Source organism: Pseudophryne corroboree, chromosome 6, assembly GCF_028390025.1.
Source record: "Pseudophryne corroboree isolate aPseCor3 chromosome 6, aPseCor3.hap2, whole genome shotgun sequence".
NCBI lineage: Eukaryota > Metazoa > Chordata > Amphibia > Anura > Myobatrachidae > Pseudophryne > Pseudophryne corroboree.
In genome coordinates, this window is record NC_086449.1 from 816235918 (window position 1) to 816254579 (window position 18662).

General features: G+C 46.4%; 1 protein-coding gene across 2 annotated transcripts in view; it reads left to right on the forward strand.

The window, feature by feature from the left end:
* The window catches only part of LOC134933715 (E3 ubiquitin/ISG15 ligase TRIM25-like), a 52370-nt gene that overhangs the window by 14387 nt on the left and 19321 nt on the right, over positions 1–18662 (forward strand). The window lies entirely within an intron of this gene.

Consider the following 18662-nt stretch of genomic DNA (forward strand, 5'->3'; position numbering starts at 1 on the left):
GTTAAGGATGTTTTTCCTGTTTTTTGATTTATTATTGGTCGACTGGGGTCACCCACTAATTGGATTATAAGATTTTCTTCATCTTTGAATGAAGATGTATTCCATTTATATATAAAGCCTTGTATAGAGATAATACAGCAGTATATGCCCGCTGAATTGGCGGCTATAGTGGGTACCCACTGTATGGTCTGATCAATACTAAATACTTTAGTGTAATTTTTGTATTTTTTTATGTTTTGTATTGTGTGTTTATTATCCTTAACTCTGGGTTTTTTTTAACTGCAGCTGATTGGCTCTTTGCACCGGGGAATGAGGTACACACTTAACTGGCTAGGTTCCATGTTATCTAACTTGAACATGCTATAATATATATTCCGTGGTGGAGTGATTTGATTCAGAATCTGCTTGGATTTGACCGACTGGATGTCTTTATTCTATTTAGGAGAGTTCCGATATGCGTTCCAGCCATACTTCCGTCTTTGTGACGCGTGCGCTTCACAGACAGGAAGTGCGGTCTGTTGCCTAGTTACGCACGCCACCACGGTCCGTCTATACTCAGCAGCTGTGGACGGGATATGTCCGCGATCAGCGGTTGCAACGGATGGGCCTTGCTCATTTGTGTTACATGGAGCCTGGCTGCTAAGTATGAGTGTGTCCTGCATTACCTCTTCTTGTTTGGGAAACGTTGGTGCTCAGTTTGTATTGATTGCTTTAGATGTTAGTTTGTATAATTATGTCGCATTTGATATGAGGTCATATTAGGGGCGTGTTGATGCGCCAAATTCTAATTGATCACTGGTGTATATAGAGCCTGTCAGGCATAACCCAGCTTACTGCTGGATATCCGGGTAGACCCTGTGTTTGGTCTTATGTTCTGATGGAATTATTACATACTGCCTCCTGAGGAAGGCCCTTTGTGGGCCGAAAGCGCTTGAGGACATATCAAGGAATACCATTCGAGTGTATTGTGTAACGTATAAATAAATTCACCTTTTGCATCTTTATAAAATCTGGAGAGTGCCTCTACCTTCTGTTCTATATATATATATATATACACATATACACACCATATATTTATATACACACATATATATATATATATATATATATATATATATATATATACAAATATATATATATATATATATATATATACACACACAATATACATATATAGGTATCCCGTCAGCACTCCGCAGACTTTCAGGGTACAGATTCATACTAATTTAAAAGCCTGTGGAGAGCCACCTATATTAAACTAGGAGGACACCCTAGCATTATATATATATATATATATATATATATATATATATATATATATACATACACTTATACAGTACTTACACACATATATCTATACATGCATATACAGTATGTTTACATACTGTATACTGTATATGCACACACACAGAAATATACACAGTTATATATATATAAACACTATATATATATATATATATATATATAATCTATACACACACAAACGTGATCCATAATGATATAGCCAGCTAGCCTTACTTTTGCTGGCAGGCTGCTGTAGAGCAGGAGACAGAAGAGTGAGCGTTCCTTTAAGAAGCAAACGCCGCTCTGTATATTCTTTCAAACAGCCTGCGCGCTCAGTGACAGAGCCGCAGGCTGCTATCTAGCACACTATTGGACAGCTGAGCCGTCGCTCAGCTGTCCTGTACTGTTAGGTGGCGCCGGCGCCGCGGCTCAGCTGATAGGTTGCCAGGGGAGCCGGGAATGCAGCGCAACGCCGCAGATCGGTAAGATCTCCGATCTGTGGTGGGGGGCCCCTTTAGGAAGGGGGGCCCGGGGTACTTATCCCCAGGGCCCCCCCCTTAATCCGGCTCTGCCTGTACCTCTCCCTCACCCTGTCACCACACACCGTCCTGTAGTACTCCCTCACCCTGACACCACACACCGTCCTGTAGTACTCCCTCACACTGTCACCACACACCGTCCTGTAGCACTCCCTCACCCTGTTACCACACACCGTCCTGTAGCTCTTCCTCACCCTGTCACCACACACCATCCTGTAGCTCTCCCTCACACTGTCACCAGACACCATCCTGTAGTACTCCCTCACCCTGTCACCACACACCCTCCTGTAGTACTCCCTCACCCTGTCACCACACACCGTCCTGTAGCTCTCCCTCACCCTGACACCACACACCGTCCTGTAGCTCTCCCTCACCCTGACACCACACACCGTCCTGTAGTACTCCCTCACACTGTCACCACACACTGTCCTGTAGTACTCCCTCACCCTGACACCACACACCACCCTGTAAGCTCTCCCTCACCCTGTCACCACACACCGTCCTGTAGCTCTCCCTCACACTGTCACCAGACACCATCCTGTAGCTCTCCCTCACCCTGTCACCACACACCGTCCTGTAGTACTCCCTCACACTGTCACCAGACACCATCCTGTAGCTCTCCCTCACCCTGACACCACACACTGTCCTGTAGTACTCCCTCACACTGTCACCACACACTGTCCTGTACCTCTCCCTCACCCTGTCACCACACACCGTCCTGTAGTACTCCCTCACCCTGACACCACACACCGTCCTGTAGTACTCCCTCACCCTGTCACCACACACCGTCCTGTAGTACTCCCTCACCCTGACACCACACACCGTCCTGTAGTACTCCCTCACACTGTCACCACACACCGTCCTGTAGCACTCTGTCAAAGTCAGAAAAATATCTCTATGCACACTGCCATATTTGCACCTCACACTGGTCCGCGCTGCGCATGCGTGCGCTCTCCCGTGAAGGCGCATACCCGCAGTTGCGTGCACCCGCTGGTGCACGGTATGCGCATTTACGGTAAAGTTTGTGTAGTCGTAGCGTGCGACTCAATCGTTACATATTTTCAGTAATAATGTATTTTGTAGATCATGGTCCCTTTGATAGATTCTGAAAGTTTGGTTAATATAGCATGTTCCTGAACAGAGAGATTCCTCTTTGTATTGTGCGAAGGGTCTAACAGGGGTCATACAGTGGTGTTTGGTACCCATCGGAAGAGTATTTAAATAGCAATATTCCGGTGTTGGTTTGGAGCGGATTAATCGCTCGTGCGAATAGTTATGGACATAAGAAGTTATGTCCATTTACTATTATTTGTTCTTACTTAGTAACAGTTGGAAACAGGTATCAGTGGGTCTCAAATGGCTCTTTGACCTTAGAGATCCCCCAAACAATAGTTTGCATGTTGGGAGGGCCTCACATCTTCACATGCATAAGGTAAGCACAGGAATAGTAATTGAAGATTAATTGTACTCCAAATCAGTATCTTTCCCGCAGACGGAGTACAATAGCCTTTAATTACGCTGAGCTTTGAGACTCAATGAGGAGGGCCAACACCTGTGTTTACGAATGGGTTAGGGTTTGTATCCAGGAGAATGATGGCTGAGATGTCATTGTCTCAACTGAAAGTGGACATCATGAATATTGAACAAAACCCAGAGACAGGGTTTTGTTTTGTATTCGCCAAACAATAGCTCTCCAGAAGACAGGAATGTGTTAGTCATCACCCTTTGTTTTGCATAACCAAGGCCACTGATACAAGACAGCCCACCTGTATGAATCAACCTATGACCTTTTGTTATAATGCGAAGCCGAATTCCTGTGTCTAATGAACAATGAGATTGTAGGGACCATTGAATTGTATTGTGTGTGGGGCATAAATAGCGGGCCGACCATATCCAACTTCACTCTCTCATCAACGGTTCTCATTGCTGATAACCGGGAGCTGGATATCGAGGCGCTTGCGATCGTTTCCCCTTGTGCGTAAGTTTTCTCCGTAATCATATTGTCTTACTGTGAGCCATTTCTCTCTCTCCCTCTCTTCTCTTTTCCTCGTATTTTTCCCTTGATTAGACTTCATTGTATTGTATTGTATTTCCTGTGTAGTTATCTGGTTAGGTAGTCTCTGTTATATTGTAGTGTATCATTTGTACTGTGATTCTTTTTGCAAGTATAATAGTCATAATACATATAATAGGCTTTGGACCCTAAACCCAGGTATCTGTGTATTCCTTATAGTGTTAAGTGTTCACAGAGCGTCGGTGACGCTAAAGCAGCTTTGTAGTTAATCAGGTTACACAAGGTTGCACTTACACTTTGTCTCTACACTAAGGTTTACTGTGTATTTCATTGTTAGAGGTATAGATATAAAGGTTTAACGTTGTGAGCGTCTGCATCGCTGGTGATCTCCTCGTGGTCCCGAGCGCCGCTACGCTATAGCGAATCATTACGATAGTCAACAGCCAATAACGTGTCTGCCTGTGATCTCTTGGCCGTGAGTGAACGTGACGCTTGAGCGTCTAGATCACGGCTAAGCGATCGATACGCAACTAGCGTACCCTTACGGTACTACATACGTAAATAGCGTACATTGTTCTTAGACCTCATAAAGGGTTTTATATACGATAAATATTCAGCTTTATCAATTGGGGGCCGTCCAGTCCTTCACATATCTGCACTAGGTAGAATCAGCAGACATTATCCATCAGCAAAGGGCGGGAGGTTGTATCCCTCGTAGTGCTGACGGGATAAGCGTCTGCTTCGCTTAGGTAAAGAGTGCTGAAGGAATCCGGGAACCGGAGGTAAGAACAAAACGCTAGTGTCTTTTAAAACTGTTTATTTTTCTGTCTTGCGTACACACGCACGCACACATATATATATCTGCATTTCTTTTTCATTTGTGTATTTTCGTATATCACCTTCCTGTTTGCTTTTTATAATTGATAAACGTGCTGAGAGAGATTTGCCGCTATTTCAATAGTTTGAGTAAAGGTAATATAGTTAAAGTATAGACAAACACACAGCTTGTCAGTGTGGTGCGCGGTAGATGATCAAGGATCATCTACATTGATAAAAGTATAAATTGTGTTACGGTGGATCTTTGCTTTGCGTACACGTGTCTCTAACAAAGACTTGCGTACACAATCCAAAGGCCGACGCACGCTGCGTATATTACGCAACGGAGCGTCTGTGTACGCCCACGTAACTCAAACCACAAGTTGACTTTAACAGGCGATAAATAGCGCAACGCGATAAATAGCGCAACGCGGTAAATAGCACAAATTGATTTCAGCTTTCCAAAACTTAGTTTAAATACCTTACTTTACTGTAACACCTCTGGGGAGAGCTATCAGACTACGGGAAATGATTTTTCTGATCAGAAAACTATAAGAATGATAGTGGGTTGAAAACGGTATGAGTGTATTGAATCCCGCTTTGTGGACTTTGTGATCTGTGTGATAAAACGGTATTGAACCCTGCTTTGTGGACTTTGTGAAGCTGTGTGATCTATGAGCACGGTCTGAAGTGAAAACGTGCAACAGAGTGTGATAAAGTTTTCGTTGTATTACGCTCTGGCTGTTTTGGAGCACAGTAGGGAGACTCCAATGATCCTACCATTTATGGGCAACAAGTGTCTATAAGTGGTACGATTGGACCGCACGGTTGTATGTGTGACCAATAACGCAACGTGATATGAGGTCGTATATCCATGCGTAAATTTTGCCCTCATACGTGTTGTAGGGAGCACATGCAAGCGTGATTTGTGTAAAAGAAAAAGGAAGGGAATTTTCTCAGGAAAATCTCTAGAGATAGGGCCTGCAACGGCTACACGTGTCTGCTAGAAGGCGGAACGGAGATACCCGGAGCAGAAGAAGTTCAGTGGAAGAGCTTTAAGGATTTCCAACGAAGTTCTGTGTTTGGTGCATTTTAGGAAGTTTTTCTGTGTTGAAAAGGTCCACAATGGCAGCCAAGTGCACAATACAGAGACGGTCGGAGGTCAGGATTCAGACTCCAGAGGCTTGCAGACCCCGAGGGTCTGCTCGGTTAGTAATGTGGGGGAAATATGGTCCCCACTCTGAGACCTTTTGTGATGAATGGACACGAATGACTGCGGGGGATAAGGTACCATTTCCCGGGATAGGTAGTTTTAACTCAGAGGTGTTGCATAATTTAAGGCGAAGGATATGTCTCATTAAATCAGCAAAGAGACGAATCAAGCATTATGATTGTTTACAGATATGGCAACAGGAGAGTGAAATGCAGAGAAATGTAACTTACTCACCTAACTTTCATCTTGAGAGGAGAGACATGACAATGGAGGGGATTGTGGTTGCGGAGAAAAGCACAAGGGTGAACAATAAAAACGCTCTTAGCAACTGTAGTATAGATGATAAGAATAAGTGTAATAAATGTAACAAAGATAATTGTAATACTGTTGAATGTACAACTATTAACCCATGCAAGTCGCACCCCATGTTAAGCTTTCCTCAGGAACACCAACCAGAAAGTGAACCCAGAACGATGTCGGCACCTCTTCCAGAAGCCATCACACAAGACGTCCAGGTGGACGCGACCCAATCGGTAAAAACTGTAATCAAACCCCCTAATGGAGGGTCAGGTGAGGTCGTGTCCACAGGTATGTATGGTATTATACATCACGCACAAACAAATGTACCCTATATCGTAAAATCAATTCAGAATGACGTTACTGGACTTAATCCTGTTAGGGTAATTGCAGTACCAAATGGGAAAACTGACACTTCAGGATTCACTCCCGTCAGGAACATCGCCATGTACTGCCCCTTTTCCCGAACAGAATTAAGAGCAATTCTGTCTGAATTTCCTGATCCCAGGAAAGACTTAGTTGCTTGTCAAAGATACATTAGAGTGCTAGGACATACTGCAGAGCCAAGTAACAAAGATTGGAGGACAGTTTTGAGGGCATGTTTACCCCCCGATGTTGATTCATTGAAATTTATCGCTGATTGTAAGCTAGATGAGGAAGTGCCACTAACAAACGAGTATAACCAAGATAATGTAAAAAGAATCAATCTACAGTTGAAAGAATATTTTCCTACAGTAGTAAAGTGGAATAAAATCTTTACAATAAAACAAAAAGAAGGTGAATCCGCATCAGAGTATTTTCACCGGGCTCTGCAGGATATGGCTAGGTACACTGGTATAGATGACATTGAAACTAATGTACACCACAGAGAGGTAGCTGTGTCCGTATTAATGAACAACTTAAAAGACACACTAAAAATTAGGGTACAAACCTCAATACCTCATTGGAGAGGTATCTCGGTTGCGGCATTAAGAGAGTCCGCTATCGAGCATGACCGCAATATCCAAAGAACCAGGGAAGCGCAGGGAGAGCGGTTGATGACACTGAACATCCAAGCACTAGAGGATGCTTCAAGTCGACCAGAACCCCAGGCCCCTAGCACATGGAGAAAGCCAAGGATTTGTTACCATTGTAGAAAAGAAGGGCATTATGCCAGCAACTGTAATAACCCACATAAAGTTAGACCCCCTAGACCAAGAAATGAGCAAAATTAACACACACACAATTATAATCAGGGATCACATAGGCAGGGAAGGTGATCATTAAGACTGACGGTAAGCCTGAGGTAACGGTTAATAAATTGGGAGGTCATTCACTGAAGACACAGGAATGACCAGGTGAAACGTTGTAAATGTATTTGTGAAGAAAAATGTTTTTCTCTCTCTCTCTATCCCCATCTCTGACGATTATTGGTAAGAATTCACACATTGCATATCCACTTGGTCCTTGCAGAAGTCTACCAAACCCCAGCATGACCTATCCGCCACAATGTATTTCTGGCCAGATACAGACAGTGGAGTAATGCAGGTGCTGGTGGGGAGGGACTGCTCAAGGAGACCATTAGACACGTAGATATGACAGCCTAATAAGTCTGACAATGTTTTTCTAATGCTAACAATGTTTTCTTAATGTTGACAATGTTTAAAAATGCTTTGTTTCTCTTCTCTTATTGATGGTTATTGTCGAGTTATGTAATGTATATATGCACATGAATTGTTCTCTACCTCATTTGTTTTTTATTTTCTCTCTCTTCTCACTCATGTTTTCATGGTTTAAAGATGGTATGTCACCCCTCAGTTGGACCAATGGTAATGCCAGATTTTTGCTCCTTACAGAAAGATCGCTGATGGGGAAGGAATATTGCATCACCAGAATGTTCGTTTGGAAGACTGAGAGACAGCACCTTTGAGAGGACAGCAGAACAAGAAGAACAACAAGACGAGAGAACTTATTATCGTAACAAGTTCTCTCCCCCTCAAACTGTTTTCTTATACCCCCTTTACAAAATTCTTCTTTTCTCCTCCTGTAAGATGGACTTGCCCCAAGAGACTGTGATATGGATTTTCCCGTTAACCATGATGTTGACCAGAGCAGTCTGTTTCGGTGAGAGTACCAGTGAGGTCGAGAAAGGATCCAGAAAGGTCCTGATGACTGAGACGGAGGTGTAAATTTCCAATAGCAACCCAATCACCAAGCAAAGGCGAGTACCGGAAACGATCTAGCAGCCATGTTATTTGTAAACATTTTTCTTTTAAGGATTATTAGCTGAAGAAAACTGTATCTGTAGGCTCTGTAACAACGTAGTTGAAGATGGGTGCATTAAGAAATGCCAATCCAGTTTTAATATCCATACGGACCGGCATCCATTGAGTGACTATCACTCCTTAGTGGGTAATGTATTAAACAAAACAGATTGTTGGGTATGCTCTCAAGTACCTCAGGGTCATAGCAAATCAGGGCTAGTACCATTTCCTTTAACGATAGGGGAGGTACTTGAGTTAAATGGTGGGAGACCGGTGGACCGGAGGTTTAATATCTCCAGCCCTCCTAGTTTGAAGCTCCACCAATACCACGTGGATAGGTCCCTATTATGTTTTAACATCTCCAATCCCAGAAAGCCGGGAAATTGGGAAGTATCATGGAGTAACCACACCATGACCTTTTCACATAGAGCAGATAGAATGCCTACAGATACAGAGCTTGTACGCCACATAGCCAGTAGAGGAAAATCTTTCCGGTATAGATACACCTTAGGAAATAGGATTACTAGAGTTGGAGAAGTATCACCAGGATACTGTGCACATATCGTACAACCTGATACGTGCATTAAGCAGATGGAAGAATTAGGGCTAGGAGATTTCACCTGGAAGGTGTGTAATATGGTAATGTCTTTCTCCGTCCCATATGTTCTCCCCGATGATGCATATTTCATATGCGGGAGAAAGGCGTACAAGTGGCTTGCCCCAAACTCTGAAGGATTGTGTTATATTGGAAGAGTATTGCCTGAAGTAATGACTGTAACTCATGATAAAATGAAAGACATACACCGTGGTGCCCAAGCTCCTTATACTCACACTCATTACGAGCACCTCGTTAAAAGACAACTGTCAGAAAGGTAAGAGCATCCGGCCTCTGATCTGATCCATGAATCCACCGGGATTCAGGTTCTGGTGGCGTTAGATTTCACTCGCACCGCTCGAGGAGTGATGAATTATAGATACATTTCCGCACTCGCCAATTTGTTAGATAATATCACTGAAATGTATGATGACACGTTTAGATACACTGGAAGAGAACTTCAAGCTTATAAAACAGAACTGGTACAGCATAGAATGGTTCTTAATTACCTCACAGCAGTGACAGGCGGATATTGTGTTACATTGGCAACACAGTACGGCGTGAAGTGTTGCACGTATATCACAAATAGCACCGAGGATCCGGTAGAGGTCATAGACCAAAAGATGGACGATATTCTCCAATTAAAGTGGGAATTTCGCCGAAAACACAATCTCACTCTTGCTGCTGTAGGTAATGAGCTGACTGGTTGGGTGTCATGGTTGAACCCGCGAAATTGGTTCTCTGGTTTAGGAGACTGGGCTCAAGGAGTCATAATGGATGTTGGGAAGTTTCTACTATGTATCTTAGGTGTCGTTATATCGATTGGATTGATATTTAGATGCGGGCAGGCTTTAATGAGGTGCAAACAAAGTACAAGAGTGATGAGTTTGAGGAGTGAGGAAACTGTAATTAACCTGGATTTGATTTACGACCCAACGATAGAAACAATGATGTGATGAAAATGCGATTATACGGTCCGTTTCTTTCACCTGTTTTTCTGCTTTTCTCCAAGATAAAAAGACCCCCTTGGACGAGGAAGTTGACGAGACGCTATACAGACAACGGATGGACCAAAGAAGGAGTTTTGACCACTTGAGATACGGACATTTGATGAACTTTGCCATGGATCCCCAGTTTCCCTAGAATTCTTAAACTTACGCTAGCCCAACATTTTTTGTAAATCTGATGGCATTGACAAAGCTTATTGCTCACGCCTAATGAGCAAAACAGCGCAAAGAAGACGACTTTCAACTGATACCGAACAAAACTTCAACCGACAGATGTACATTAACCTGACATAGAATACCACTGCATTTTCCATAAGTGTTCTTTATCTTCATCTCTACAACCCTCAGGTAATGACACACATAGTCGATAGGGAATACAAGCACAGATATCAGCAACCACATACCTCCCCTATTCATGTATCATCAACTAAAATGTGCTTCCCCATTTTGTTACAACTGAAAGCCGAAATGAGCTCGGTAGAGTTTGACAGCCCATCCACAGACCCTTAATACGGGATAAGAAGGAATTCAAATGTATACTTCGCAATACCTCGAAGCTTGATTTACAACACGTACGGCACGATGATACATGACCCCCCAAACATGGACTCATACACACATGCTTCTGCTATCTCACTAGGTCATACCCTCTTCACACCTTCTCCTCTCTCCTCCCTTACCCAACCATAGAAATGAATTAACCCCTGACATATATTTTTCTCCTTTTGAAATGTTTTAGAAGGTGGCAGTTATTATTGACTGCCAAAGGGTAGACTGTCAAAGTCAGAAAAATATCTCTATGCACACTGCCATATTTGCACCTCACACTGGTCCGCGCTGCGCATGCGTGCGCTCTCCCGTGAAGGCGCATACCCGCAGTTGCGTGCACCCGCTGGTGCACGGTATGCGTATTTACGGTAAAGTTTGTGTAGTCGTAGCGTGCGACTCAATCGTTACATATTTTCAGTAATAATGTATTTTGTAGATCATGGTCCCTTTGATAGATTCTGAAAGTTTGGTTAATATAGCATGTTCCTGAACAGAGAGATTCCTCTTTGTATTGTGCGAAGGGTCTAACAGGGGTCATACAGTGGTGTTTGGTACCCATCGGAAGAGTATTTAAATAGCAATATTCCGGTGTTGGTTTGGAGCGGATTAATCGCTCGTGCGAATAGTTATGGACATAAGAAGTTATGTCCATTTACTATTATTTGTTCTTACTTAGTAACAGTTGGAAACAGGTATCAGTGGGTCTCAAATGGCTCTTTGACCTTAGAGATCCCCCAAACAATAGTTTGCATGTTGGGAGGGCCTCACATCTTCACATGCATAAGGTAAGCACAGGAATAGTAATTGAAGATTAATTGTACTCCAAATCAGTATCTTTCCCGCAGACGGAGTACAATAGCCTTTAATTACGCTGAGCTTTGAGACTCAATGAGGAGGGCCAACACCTGTGTTTACGAATGGGTTAGGGTTTGTATCCAGGAGAATGATGGCTGAGATGTCATTGTCTCAACTGAAAGTGGACATCATGAATATTGAACAAAACCCAGAGACAGGGTTTTGTTTTGTATTCGCCAAACAATAGCTCTCCAGAAGACAGGAATGTGTTAGTCATCACCCTTTGTTTTGCATAACCAAGGCCACTGATACAAGACAGCCCACCTGTATGAATCAACCTATGACCTTTTGTTATAATGCGAAGCCGAATTCCTGTGTCTAATGAACAATGAGATTGTAGGGACCATTGAATTGTATTGTGTGTGGGGCATAAATAGCGGGCCGACCATATCCAACTTCACTCTCTCATCAACGGTTCTCATTGCTGATAACCGGGAGCTGGATATCGAGGCGCTTGCGATCGTTTCCCCTTGTGCGTAAGTTTTCTCCGTAATCATATTGTCTTACTGTGAGCCATTTCTCTCTCTCCCTCTCTTCTCTTTTCCTCGTATTTTTCCCTTGATTAGACTTCATTGTATTGTATTGTATTTCCTGTGTAGTTATCTGGTTAGGTAGTCTCTGTTATATTGTAGTGTATCATTTGTACTGTGATTCTTTTTGCAAGTATAATAGTCATAATACATATAATAGGCTTTGGACCCTAAACCCAGGTATCTGTGTATTCCTTATAGTGTTAAGTGTTCACAGAGCGTCGGTGACGCTAAAGCAGCTTTGTAGTTAATCAGGTTACACAAGGTTGCACTTACACTTTGTCTCTACACTAAGGTTTACTGTGTATTTCATTGTTAGAGGTATAGATATAAAGGTTTAACGTTGTGAGCGTCTGCATCGCTGGTGATCTCCTCGTGGTCCCGAGCGCCGCTACGCTATAGCGAATCATTACGATAGTCAACAGCCAATAACGTGTCTGCCTGTGATCTCTTGGCCGTGAGTGAACGTGACGCTTGAGCGTCTAGATCACGGCTAAGCGATCGATACGCAACTAGCGTACCCTTACGGTACTACATACGTAAATAGCGTACATTGTTCTTAGACCTCATAAAGGGTTTTATATACGATAAATATTCAGCTTTATCAACTCCCTCACCCTGTTACCACACACCGTCCTGTAGCTCTTCCTCACCCTGTCACCACACACCATCCTGTAGCTCTCCCTCACACTGTCACCAGACACCATCCTGTAGTACTCCCTCACCCTGTCACCACACACCCTCCTGTAGTACTCCCTCACCCTGTCACCACACACCGTCCTGTAGTACTCCCTCACCCTGTCACCACACACCATCCTGTAGCTCTCCCTCACCCTGTCACCACACACCATCCTGTATCTGTCCCTCACCCTGTCACCACACACCGTCCTGTAGCTCTCCCTCACCCTGTCACCACACACCATCCTGTAGCTCTCCCTCACCCTGTCACCACACACCATCCTGTAGCTCTCCCTCACCCTGTCACCACACACCATCCTGTAGCTCTCCCTCACCCTGTTACCATACACCATCCTGTATCTGTCCCTCACCCTGTCACCACACACCATCCTGTATCTGTCCCTCACCCTGTCACCACACACCGTCCTGTAGCTCTCCCTCACCCTGTCACCACACACCGTCCTGTAGCTCTCCCTCACCCTGTCACCACACACCATCCTGTAGCTCTCCCTCACCCTGTCACCACACACCATCCTGTAGTACTCCCTCACCCTGTCACCACGCACCATCCTGTAGCTCTCCCTCACCCTGTCACCACACACCATCCTGTAGTACTCCCTCACCCTGTCACCACGCACCATCCTGTAGCTCTTCCTCACCCTGTCACCACACACCGTCCTGTAGCTCTTCCTCACCCTGTCACCACACACCATCCTGTAGCTCTTCCTCACCCTGTCACCACACACCATCCTGTAGCTCTTCCTCACCCTGTCACCACACACCATCCTGTAGCACTCCCTCACCCTGTCACCACACACCGTCCTGTAGTACTCCCTCACCCTGTCACCACACACCGTCCTGTAGTACTCCCTCACACTGTCACCAGACACCATCCTGTGTGTGTTGAACTTTGTCCCTTTATGCATTTGCTATTGTCCCTTAGTATAGCTCAGATCAGCCTCATTCAAATTGTGAACACTTACAGTAGTACCTGTTTCAGACCTGCATGCAAGTTTTCTGTATAGTGAGCTCAGAAATATGGGGGCCATTCAGAGCTGATCGCTGGTCTGCTAATTTTATTGTCCTGCAATCAAATAGTCGCCGCCGGGGAGTGTATATTCGCCATGCAAGTGTGCGATTCTATGTGTACACTGAGCTGCTAAAATCCACTGTGTGCAGTGTGTGCGCAGCCCAGGACTTACTCCTCCAGTGCAATGACATCAGGCTGATCGGGGTCGGAGCTGACGTCAGACACCTTCCCTGAAAACGCTTGGGAACGCCTGCGTTCTCCCGAACACTCCCAGTAAATGGTCAGTTGCCACCCACAGGCGGCTTCCTCCTGTCAATCACCTTGCGAACGCCTGTGCGATCGGATTTTTCGCACCATCCCGTCGCTGATGCCCGTTGATGGCCAATGCGCGTGCGCATTGCGGTGCATACGCATGCGCTGTTAGTTCCTGAGTGCCTGCTGTGCGAAAACGCACAGTAGCGATCAGATCTGAATGACCCCCAATAAGCGTATCTTGACCTCTCTTGTTGGAAGTTGGCCACACTGCATCTGCTTGTGTAAGTAGCCGCCATCACAATCAGCACTTATTTGTATCTGACCTATATATGATGCGACAGGTCTGATATCAGACCTTTCTCTCTCTGTACGATAAAACTCTGAACAACCTGATATTACACCTACACGCCCTCAGAACATGTTTGCCTACCTTGCTGCACCCTCCTCCGGGAGGAGGCAGCGTGGCAGGCTAATGGGGGCGTGACCATCGGAGAGGTGGGCTGTCCGGGGACGTGACCAGCGTGTGAGGTGGTCAGTCCGGGGGCGTGGCTCATGGTCACGTCATCGTGGCCCTGTCCCCCGCTATACAGTGCAGAGAAAACAGGCACTGTAGAGTGGAGGCGGGGCTACGATGGCGCAATTCAGCACAAATCGCGTCATCGTATCCCCTCGGACTACCCACTTGTTCTCTGCTGTGGGTGGCAGAGGGGGATGCGGTGGGCTGACAGGGAAAGGAACAGAAGGACAACAGACTATCTTCCCCACCTGCAATCAACAGCCTACAGAGAGTAACCTAGTCCAGTACCACCAACGCCTGCAATCCGCACAGCCTGGACACTGACCTCCCTGCCTGATTAAGTAACAGCCATACTGCTCTCACACATTGCTTTCTACTCCTCATTTATACTCTCTACAGCCACTGTGTAACATTCTCAGTGTTTCCATTCCCTCCATTATTTACAGAAAAACTGGTCTTCACTGTGTCTGCTTTGACTACATCCCCCTTCTCATTGTTCTTTCTATATTACAGCCACTCCATTCAATACTATTCCTCTGAACAACACTACTGAACTGGAATTATGGCTCCTCGATCCTGTCCCATACCAATCCTCACTGCTAGGTCACCCGCCACCCAAATTTCCAGACTACCCACACGCATTCAGAACCCAGCCAACCTGATCCCCATCTCCCCCGTCCCCTCCCTTCCCTTCTCCTGTGCACTCTGGAATGCTAGATCAATCTGCAACAAGTTGCCAACTATCCACGACCTCTTCATCTCCCACTCTTTTAACCTTCTCGCCATCACTGAAACCTGGCTCTCCTCCTCTGACACCACCTCCCCTGCTGCCCTCTCCTACGGAGGCCTCTCCTTCACCCACACGGTCAGACCTGATGGCCGCCAGGGTGGAGGCGTGGGCATCCTTCTCTCCCCTAACTGCACCTTTCATGTCATCCCACCTGAGCCCTCCCTCACCTTCTCCAGCTTTGAGGTCCACACTATCCGCCTCTTCTACCCCATTCACCTCCATGTGGCAGTGATCTACCGCCCCCCCTGGCTGCTGTTCACCTTTCCTTGACAACTTTGCTGCCTGGCTTCCCCACTTTCTCTCCTCCGACCTCCCCTCTATCATTCTCGGTGACTTTAACATCCCTATCGACATCACTAATGCAGCTTCTTCTAACCTTCTTGCCCTTTCCACCTCCTTTGGACTTTCTCAATGGTCCTCCACTCCTACTCACAATCTCGGCCACTCCCTCGACCTTTTCCTCATCCACCGATGTGCTCTCTCTGATTTCTCTAACTCTTCCTTCCCTCTCTCTGACCACCATCTGCTTTCTTTCACCCTCTCATCTTCCCCTCTCCGCTTCACACCCAGACCCACCATCACCAGACGCAATCTCGGGTCCCTCAACCCCGCTATCCTGTCCTCCCTCGAGACCTTCCTCTCTCCTCTTTCCACTATGACTTGTCCCAGCCAGGCAGCCTCCTTCTATAACTCTTCCCTTACTGCTGGTCTTGACTCTGTGGCCCCCCTCTCCTCTGTCCCCCTCCGCCGCTCCAAACCCCAACCCTGGCACACCAAACTTACACGATTCCTACAAAAATGTTCACGCTCCGCAAAACGCTCCTGGAGGAGATCCCACTCTCTGGCGGACTTTTTCCATTTCAAGTTTATCCTCTCCTCCTATAGCTCTGCTCTTTCTCTCGCCAAGCAATCCTTTTTCCAAACACTCATCTCTTCTCAGTCCTCCAGTCCACGCCGACTCTTTGAAACTTTCAACACTCTCCTTCGCCCCCCTCCTCCTTCCCTCCCCTCTTCCCTCACTCCCACTGACTTTGCCTCCTTCTTCATCTCCAAAATTGAGGATATTCAAAATTACATCTCCTCCCGTCACCCCTCTGCTGCTCCCCTGCTCTCACCATCCCTCCCGTCCATCTATCCCACCCTGTCCTGCTTCCGTCCCACCTCAGACAAGGAAGTCCACTCCCTAATCTTATCCTCTCCCCCCACAACCTGCCCCTTGGACCCCCTCCCCTCCCGTCTTCTCCGCTCCCTCCCCCCCACTGCCTGCTCCCACCTTGCTCACCTCTTTAACCTATCGCTCTCTACTGGCATCTTTCCCTCACCATTCAAACATGCTCTGGTGTCCCCTATTCTCAAAAAAGCCAACCTCGACCCTTCATCACTCACTAGCTACCGCCCCATCTCCCTTCTCCCTTTCGCCTCCAAACTACTTGAACGACTGGTCTACAGCCGTCTCACAAGCTACCTCTCTGACCACTCCATCCTTGATCCACTACAATCTGGCTTTCGCCCACTCCACTCCACCGAGACTGCCCTGGTGAAAGTCACCAGTGAACTGCTTTCGGCCAAATCCAAGGGCCACTTCTCTTTGCTCGTCCTTCTGGACCTCTCTGCTGCCTTTGACACCGTGGATCACCCTCTCCTCCTCCGCACACTCCAAAATGTTGGCTTCTCTAGCACGGTCCTTGACTGGTTTACCTCATACCTCACTAACCGCTCCTTCTCTGTGTCTGCCTCCGGAACCACCTCACACCCTTCCATCCTTCCTGTTGGTGTCCCTCAGGGTTCTGTCCTAGGCCCCCTTCTGTTCTCCCTGTACACCTGTTCCCTGGGTGCGCTCATTAACTCCTTTGGCCTTCAACACCACCTCTATGGTGACGACACACAACTCTACCTCTCCTCTCCTGATCTGTCCCCCTCTGTCCTCTCTCAGGTCTCCAGCTGCCTCTCTGCCATCTCCTCCTGGATGTCTGAGCGCTCTCTGAAGCTCAACATGGACAAAACTGAACTTATTATCTTTCCCCCAGCCAGAGCAACACCCCCTACAAATATCTCTATCACTGTTGACAACACTATCATCTCCCCCGTTCCCCAACTCCGCTGCCTGGGCGTCACTCTTGACTCCTCCCTCTCCTTTGCACCCTACATCCAAGCTCTGGCGCAATCTTGTCGGTTCCAGCTACGCAACATTGCTCGCATCAGGCCATTTCTCTCCCAGAGTGCAACTAAACTTATCATCCACTCACTGGTCATCTCACGACTCGACTACTGCAATGTGATCCTCACTGGCCTCACTTGCTCCCACATCGCTCCCCTCCAATCTGTCCTCAACTCTGCAGCTAGGCTCATCTTCCTCTCCCGCCGCTCCACTTCTGCCACTCCCCTTCGACAAAATCTACACTGGCTCCCATTCCCCTACAGAATCCTCTTCAAACTCCTCACCCTCACATACAAGGCCATCTCTAATTCCACTTCTCCCTACATCTCCAACCTCCTCTCCCTTCATACTCCCTCCCACCCACTACGGTCAGCTGATGACCGTCGCCTCTCCTCTGCCTTGGTCACTGCTTCCCATGCACGAGTTCAGGATTTTGCCCGTGCTGCACCCCTTCAGTGGAATGCGCTCCCCCGCTCCATTAGACTCTCCCCGACCTTGCAAAGCTTCAAACGGGCACTGAAAAACCACCTATTTATCAAAGCGTACCCCTCCAATGCATAACCTAGTCTTTAGGCTGCTCCTCCATCCCCCTGCCCCATGCCTTGGACATCTCTGCTTTGATCGCATACCACCATCAGGCTTCTACCTGCTTGCTTGCACCTCGTCATCTGTCTGTCGCCCCTCCCCACTAGATTGTTAGCTCTTCAGAGCAGGGCCCTCTTTCCTCTTGTCTAAGCCCTCTTGACACATTTCACTCAGCGACCATCTTTACCTGCTTTTTCTCCTACTGGTAAATGGCCCCTCTCCTCTATCTATGGCCGCCAGCCCCAAGTAGTACAATGATTACTCCCTCGCTACTTACATATAAGCTGTATTATGTTTTGAGAATTGTGGTGCTCTTTGTTACCTGCACTCCATTTTTGTTATTTATTTACTGTTATGCTAAGTTTTGTCTCCCTGTACTGTCCTTTGTACGGCGCTGCGAAACACGTGTGGCGCCCTATAAATAAAATGTAATAATAATAATAATAATAATAAAGCGGGAGACTTGCCCACCTTTCCATGGGGGCGGGAGGGCCACCCAATTTTTTCGGGTGGAATATTTAGGATGTGTGCAAACGGAGAGTTGCTGCCTAGTTACACCCACACAGCCGCAGGTTCATATGCTTATGACCCTCAATGGTCTGTAGTTGCGCAAAATGATCAACATCTACAAATATATAAGGGGACAATACACAGATCTTGCGCAGGACCTGTTTTTGGTTAGATCAACACAGAGAACTCGTGGACAC